Genomic DNA, 8,154 nt, shown 5'->3' on the forward strand with positions numbered 1-8,154 from the left:
GTAGTTGCGGACATACGAGACCGAACAGGCCACATCCTAACTGAGTGCGAGGCACTCGTGGATGATGTGCTTCAGGACTTGGCCGGAGAAGGCCAAGCGCCTGTAGCTCCTAGCGCTCCTGGTGCTCCTGAGGAGGATCCAGAGGAGGATCCTGAGGAGGAGCCGAGTGAATCCTCGGAGTCTGTGGGGTCGGCGTCTAGCCAGACGACCTGTTAGGATTTAGGACTGAGGAGATTTTTGTGGGATAGTTTGGAACATAGTAGGACGACACGTTTCCTTTTGTTTTTGACCTTGACGTGTCACGGTGGATGTAATTAGGGGCTTTTGTTCGATGTTCCTTGGCTAGTATAGCCTTTGACTTGCCTAGGTTGGCATGTATATATGACTTGTTTGCTATGTAAATAAAGTACTTGTTTATTATGTGTTTTATTGCCTTTATTTAGCCTTTTGCAACGTGTTATACGAGCTATACCTTACCTTGTTTATATGTTTATAGTTGCCTAAATCCCAAAACATGGAGGGTAGAAGAAGTCAAACCAGGGGAACTAACCGAGGACGCGGTCCTAGTCGAGACCGTGGGGATAGACAGGCACAAGAACCGGTACCAGAACCGAGAGAGGAAAGAGAGGCAACGGTTGAGCCACAACCTGAACCCCAGGCTGCAGGGGGAGATCAGGTGGCAACTGCCATTCAACAGATGACTAACATTCTGGCTCGGTTAGTGGAACAACAGGGTCAAGCCCCTGTACATCAACTTAGGGACCCTGATAATGGGCAAGATAGGGCCTTAGAGATATTCCATAAGTTCTCTCCACCCAAATTCTTAGGAGGGCCAGACCCGGATGGGGCCGAGAAATGGTTGGAGGCCATGATAAATATTTTTTCTGCCCTAAACTATACAGAGGAGAGGCAAGTCCAATTCGCTGTTTTCCAGTTCGAAGGGCCAGCTAGGGCTTGGTGGAACGTAGTGAGGGCCAAGTGGGAGAGAGAGGCGACTGTATGGACCTGGTTAAACTTCGTACAGGAATTTAACGAAAAATACCTTCCACCCATCGTCCAGGAGAAGCGAGAGGACGATTTCATTAAACTCTGCCAGGGAATGTTGAGTGTAACTGAGTATGAGACTCAGTTTACAAAGTTGTCCAAATTTGCTCCCGAACTGATAGCTACGGAGCAAAGAAAAGTACAGAGGTTTGTGCAAGGACTGAATGTGGAGTTACAAGAAGCCTTAGCGGCGGCCCAAATTAATACATTCACGGAGGTTCTGGAGAAGGCTCTAAGGATAGAAACTGTTAGGGGTCAAGTGAGAAATTTCCATGCTAAGCGGAGAGGGTCACCTAGTGGAGCCCAAGGGTCAGTACGAGGTGATCGGAGCATGCCACCTGCTAAATCCGGTCGTGGGGCTGGAGGTGGACGGTTTTCGAGCACATCTAGGGGAAGTGCTCCGAGAGGAAGTGCCCAGAGGGGAGGCCAAAGCGGTAGAGGCCAAGGTAGAGGTATTCCCCAGGGAGGCCAAACCTCCACTCCTCGGGTAACGTGTGGGTACTGCGGGAAACCGAACCACACCGAGGATGAGTGCTGGAGAAAGGCTCGAAAATGCCTGAGGTGCGGAGGTGTGGATCACCTGTTGCGCCCCACTTTTTGATGTTGTGTGAAAGTGGTGTGTATGTGAACGTGTGTGAAAATAAAAATGAAAATAAAAGGCCATGGGACTTGAAAATGCGACGATTTGGCCAAACAGAGTTCAAAAAGGGTTTTTTGTATGGAAAATGGAGTCGCCACTTGGTATAGAGTTAGGGTGTACCAAGTCACCCAAAAAGTGATTTTTTGGAAAGAAAAATAAACAAACCCTTTTTAAAGAACTTTTGGGTCTACGTAACCAAAGAAAGGGATCGGGGGTCACGTTTGATAAGGGAGAAGGCAAAGGCAAGGCCTAAGGCACTCCCTTACCCTAGCAAAAGCTAGTTGCGTGACTTAGCCCTTCTTTTCCTAATTTCTTCTACCCAAAGTATGTTTTGCATGTTGGATATGACTAATGGATATGAAAAAGAAATGCAATCCTAAATCTAAGATGTCTCTTACGAGGCTTTTTGGTCCCAACCACATGAGTTGCGGCGGCCAATAAGGAAAGTCCTCGTAGAGGTCGCAAACGATGCAAATGAAGACTCAAATATGAGTGCAAGTGTGAAAATGTGAGAAAAACGTGCATGTGTGCAAATGTAAAACAAGTGCATGTGTGCAAGTTGAGAAACTAAAGGTGTTTGTGTGCAAATGAATGAAAATATGATAGATAGTAGTAAATGCGTATAAGTGCAATCGAGTGCAATTTGTGAGGTAGAAAATAAATAAGTGATAGGAAAAAGTGTGTGAACATGGCATGTGGAGTGAGAAAAACATAAGTAGTGAAAAATGTAGATAAAAATGAAAAAAAGGTGATATGATAAGATGAAGATGCATGAACCTAGAGGAGTTGCATCAATAGTCGGGTACGGGAGTGACTTCCTTAATTTCACGGAACTTTGATTTTCCCTTTGATTAGAAGGAAAAACTAGCGTGCTAAGGCTATTTTGTAGCCACACTCGCTCGTTTCCCTTATCGAAAGGGGGCTCTCAAGCAAATGTACCCTATAACTAGCATGAAAATGCAAAAGCCTAAAATGAAGGGGAAAAGGTTGGAGGGGCATGCCAAATGCTAAAAACTAAGAAGAATGCATGAAATGTAGTGAAACATGCAAATATGAACTAGCGAGGGGAATCCCTAAGGGTCTAGCGTTGGACTAGCCCATCTATGAATTCCTACTAGCGTTGGACTAGTGGAAATCGGAACAATGAGCCACAACTAGCGTTGGACTAGTGTGGATTCGGGAAAGGGGGCCACAACTAGCATTGGACTAGTGTGGTGACGTCCATTCATCCATTACATTCATCTACGACTATAGAAAGCAAGTAGACATGCAAATCATCTATAAACACGTAGCACATAACACTTAGCATGCTCGACTAAATGCAAGAGCCTAATAAAGCGAATTAACACAGCAACAAAGGCAAGCAATGGACCTATTACATTTGCTAACTAAAACAAAAAGGGAAGGGGAAAAATGGACAAAAAAATGCTCTCCAAGCCCTATCTATTACAAGCCAAGAGGTGTACACATACCCTATAAAGAATAACTTAAATAAAAAGCAAAAGTAAAATGAAACAAATGAAAGAAATTAAGGAGAGGCAAAGGAAGCAAGTAGACATGCAATTCTCACTTAGCACGTTGGATCACATAGGGGAGAGACAAAAAAGATAAAAGAAGTTATACCTCCCTTGAAATGAGCTCTAATGGGGTGAAGTCACTTATTTATCCTCCAAAATAAAAGAAATGGTCAAGGTACCAATTTATTTGGGAAAAAACTAAAAGGAAAGTGCGAACACCAAGCTCACTTAATCGTAAAGCCCCTAAAGTCATGACCTAAGTGCAATTGACAAAGCATGGTAGTTAATTGAAGCAAAGCAAACAATGAAGTTGCAAAATTAAAGTTGCCAAGGATCAAATTGATGAAATTATTCAATTGATTGGGTCCTAGTGAAACAAAGGAAAACTTGGGGGGCCAAAGTGCAATTTTCAGAGAGTTATTTCATGCAATCCATGCAATCCACGAAGCTTATGCTTCTGCAAATTTTCAGCTAACATCTTTGCTGCAGTTTCAAATTCCAAACGCAAGTTTCAATTTGCATGCTCAATTTTGATCTAAACTTTACCCATCAAACATCAAAGCTCTAACCCAGCAACCGAATATGGAACTTTAACATCTAAACAATCAAAACATAGAAAGAAACTCATGCAAAAAAAAAAAACACAAAGAAACTCATGCATTCTGCAAACTCACGGCTATGCAGTCTCATTCAATCTCTTACCTATTTGGCCGAATCTATATTCATGCAAATAACCCAAGTATATCTCCACTCAAATCAAAATGCAGAGATTTGAAGCAAAGGTAGGAGTAGGATCAAACAGGTTTTGAACTCAAAAATGCAACAAAAATGATCTGGACAAAATGCTGACTTTGAGGAACAAGATTTTCTGCAATTTTTCCCAGCCGAGGCCTTTTTTCTCTATCGTGCAAGCCAGATTTTTAATTCAAATACAAAGCTTTGATTAGATATTTCTCAACCCAATATCATAACTCTAACTAAGCAACAAGCTACTTAACTTTAAACTCCAAACAAGCAAGAACAATAAAGGAACTGATGCATCACAGAAATTCTGGACAAGACATTCATGTAGAATGGTTTGGCAATCTGAAATTCATTTTCCAGCAAAGCATTCGGCCATACCTCATGCATTTCAGACTTCAAAACATACAAATTCAAACCAAACCTTCTTCTTCCTTCCCTTCAACATCAGATTAAGCTAGCAAAAGATGACTAAAAACCAGTTTTGTTTGTTATTGCTGGAAGTAGGGAAAAACAGCAAATAGGTGCGTAACCTTTGTCATGTTGCAACAAATTTTTACAGCTTGATACTCATATGAATGGATTGCCAAGAACATTGCACAGCACTCATCATTTACGAATTAACTCACACACATCTTTGAACATGAATCTATCCCCTGACCATCCCAACCAAAAACAACAAAGGAAATGCAGCAAAAGAAACTCAGCCGCAACATGTGTTCATGCCACTTTCACTCGGCTAGAATAGGCTTAAGACCCAATCCAGAAAACAAGGAAAAGAACAGGTTCCGTGCACATGGTTATAATATCTCAGCCTAGCCAGAAATTCAGCAGTTCAAACAAAGTAAAATTTTAAACCCAGAATCGCAATCTGTAAAATGCAACAAACTTAATCAAGCTTCGAGCTTGAATTTCCAGCCATGACATCCATCAAGGATTTCATCATTCAAATACGAAAGCCTGTTGCAACCACTGTGGGTTTCATTATTCAAACCACTAATTATGCAATCCAGTTTCCCAAACCAACATAGATCAGGCTACCTATACCTTCTACGGCTAAAACCCATCATCACATTGCAAAATGTAAAGGAAACAGCAACCCAGCAAAACTTTAAGGATCAAAGATCTGATGAAGATCATGAAAACAACAATGAAAATCTAGCCTAACTCACTCTCATGGAACACAGCCCTTTTACTCCCCTGAACCCAACCCTATTCGCGGCTTTCCAGATGCACACGTGTGGAAGGTGAAACAAATGTAAAAGGGAAAGAATTGCAGCACTCTAACATGATCAAGTAACCCATAAGCAACTTCCAGGTTGAAAAATGTTACCTTTGGCTTTAACCGAAGCCTCGGTGTAACCTAAAGATGAAAGCTTTGCTCTCCTTCCTTCCCGGCAACCGGCTTCTCTGGCTTTCCTCCGCCGTTGCCTCCTAGTTCTCTGCTTTTCTTCAGCCGAAGTCCTCCCCTCAGTCGTCCTATTTCTTTTCCCTTTTGCTCTGTTATTTCTCACTCTCAGCCGTTATCCCCCTTAGCTCTCCCTCAAAGTCTCCTCGTAACTCTTCTGGTTTTTTTACTGCCGCTCACTCTCTCTGATTTTTGTTCTCTTTTCCCAGATTGCAGCCGTCACTCCCTCTCCGTCTCTTTTTTGGTTCCTTTCTTCCCTCGTCGTCACAGCTCTCAGCCTCACTCTCAAAAATCCCCGCCGCCCTTTTTTCTCTTATGGGTTTTTCTTTTTGCCGTTCCCAATCTCTCCAGCCGTCATTCGATATCCCCCCTCTCTCCTGCGTTTTCTTTCTTTTTATATGGGACCTCAACCCTAAACCTTCAGTCCTTTCTTCTATAATTGCAGCCCAAGGGCTGACCGAGCCTTTCTTTGCAAGCTGCGACAATACGCAGCTTGCAAGTCACGTATTTTTTTTCTTTTTCTCTTTTTTTTTTTTTTTTTTTAAGGAAAACATTGAAATTAAATCACACAAACAACTAAATCATATTTTTGAATTGCTTTTCTTTTTTTCTTTTTCGAGAATTCTATGCTAAAAACTTCACAATAAAAATAAATAAAATAAAAACTAAAAAACTAAAAACTAAAAAGTGAATAAAACTTAACACGACAAATAAAAAATTAAGACAAAATAGTAAATGCAAATTACACTAAAATTTTGGTGTCTACAGTTTGCCAGATAGTCAACTGCCCGTTGATCAGTGACACCCAGTCGACTGCCAGGTCAAACCCAAAGCCGACCAATGCTGGAGGGGCTAGGTCGAGGGTTCCGGCCAGAGTATATTCGCTGGATCAACAATCCGTACCTGCACCAACGGAGGTAGTGGAAGGTACAATCCCTGTTTTTCACCGGTTAGCCAGAATTTTGATAGACCCCGGTGCTACTCACTCTTTTGTTAATCCTGCATTTATGCTTGGAATTGATTTGAAAGTTGAAAGGTTACCTTATGACTTAGAGGTAAGAACACCTACGAGTAATCAAATTTTGCTTGCGAATGAGGTGTATAGGAATTGTCATATTTGGGTTGGTGAACGAAAATTGGTAGTTGACCTCATTAGTCTAGCCATCAAGGGATACGATGTCATTCTAGGTATGGATTGGCTAGCTCACTATCATGCTCGGGTAGATTGCAGGATGAAAGTGGTCGAATTTTGTATACCGGGGGAGGCAACTCTAAAGTTAGACGTGAGAGGTATGATAGCCTCTTCTGTGCTTATTTCGGGAATAAGGGCTAGGAAATTGCTTAGTCGTGGGGCACGCGATTACTTAGTTTTCCTGATTAACACTCCGGGAGAAAATATTAAGTTGGAAGACATGCCAGTAATTAGTGAATACCCGGACGTATTTCCGGAGGAGTTGGAGTCTCTGCCACCAGAAATGGAGATTGAATTTAAGGTTGATCTAGTACCCGGAACTACTCCTATTTTGAAAACCCCTTATCGTATGGCTCCAGCTGAGCTTAAGGAGTTAAAGGTGCAATTGCAAGACTTGCTAGAACGAGGGTTTATTCATGAGAGCGAGTCCCCGTGGGGAGCTCCAGTATTATTTGTTAAAAAGAATGACGGAAGTTTAAGGTTATGTATTGACTTACGAGGGCTGAATGCAGTAACTATTAAGAATAAATATCCTTTGCCCCACATCGATGAGTTGTTTGATCAGTTACAAGGGGCTGTAGTGTTTTCTAAGTTAGACTTGCGACAAGGGTACTATCAATTGAGAATTAGAAAGGAGGATGTGCCAAAAATGGCATTCAATACTCGATATGAGCATTTTGAGTTCGCGGTAATGCCTTTTGGTTTAACCAATGCCCCAGCAGCATTCATGGATCTGATGCATCGAGTGTTCAAACCTTACTTGGATAGGTTTGTAGTGGTGTTTATTGATGATATCTTAGTGTATTCGAAGTCAAGGGAGAAGCATGAACAACATTTACGGATAGTGCTGCAAACCCTAAGAAAGCACCAACTGTTCGCTAAGTTCAGTAAGTGTGAATTTTGGTTGGAAAAGGTGGCATTTCTAGGTCACATAATTTCAAAAGAGGGCCTAGTTGTAGACCCGGTGAAAGTGGAAGCTGTGGCCAAATGGAAGCGGCCAGAAAATCCCACAGAGGTGCGAAGTTTTCTTGGTCTAGCAGGGTACTACCGCCGATTTATAAAGAATTTTTCGAGAATTGCGGGACCCTTGACTAACTTGACCAAGAAACAAGGAAAGTACATTTGGGATGTTAAGTGCGAGAGTAGTTTCCAAGAGCTTAAGAAGCAATTGACTATGGCTCCAGTTTTAGCTTTGCCCAGTGGGAACGATAGCTATACAGTTTATACCGATGCTTCAAAAGAAGGGTTAGGGTGCGTGTTGATGCAAAATAGGAATGTTATTGCCTACGCATCTCGGAAGTTAAAACCGCATGAACAGAATTATCCGACCCATGACTTGGAGCTTGCAGCTGTAGTATTTGCTTTGAAGAAATGGCGACATTATCTCTATGGTATAACTTTCGAGGTTTATACGGATCATAAGAGCCTTAAGTATCTGTTTTCTCAGAAGGAGCTAAATCTAAGACAACGTCGGTGGGTAGAGTTCTTAGAGGATTATGACTGTACAATTAACTACCATCCTGGAAAAGCCAACGTTGTAGCAGATGCTTTAAGCCGAAAAGCTCAACTAGCAAGTTCCATAGTGGGAGAGTGGAACCTGTTAGAAGATGTC

Source organism: Coffea eugenioides, chromosome 6, assembly GCF_003713205.1.
Source record: "Coffea eugenioides isolate CCC68of chromosome 6, Ceug_1.0, whole genome shotgun sequence".
In the NCBI taxonomy this organism is placed as follows: domain Eukaryota; kingdom Viridiplantae; phylum Streptophyta; class Magnoliopsida; order Gentianales; family Rubiaceae; genus Coffea; species Coffea eugenioides.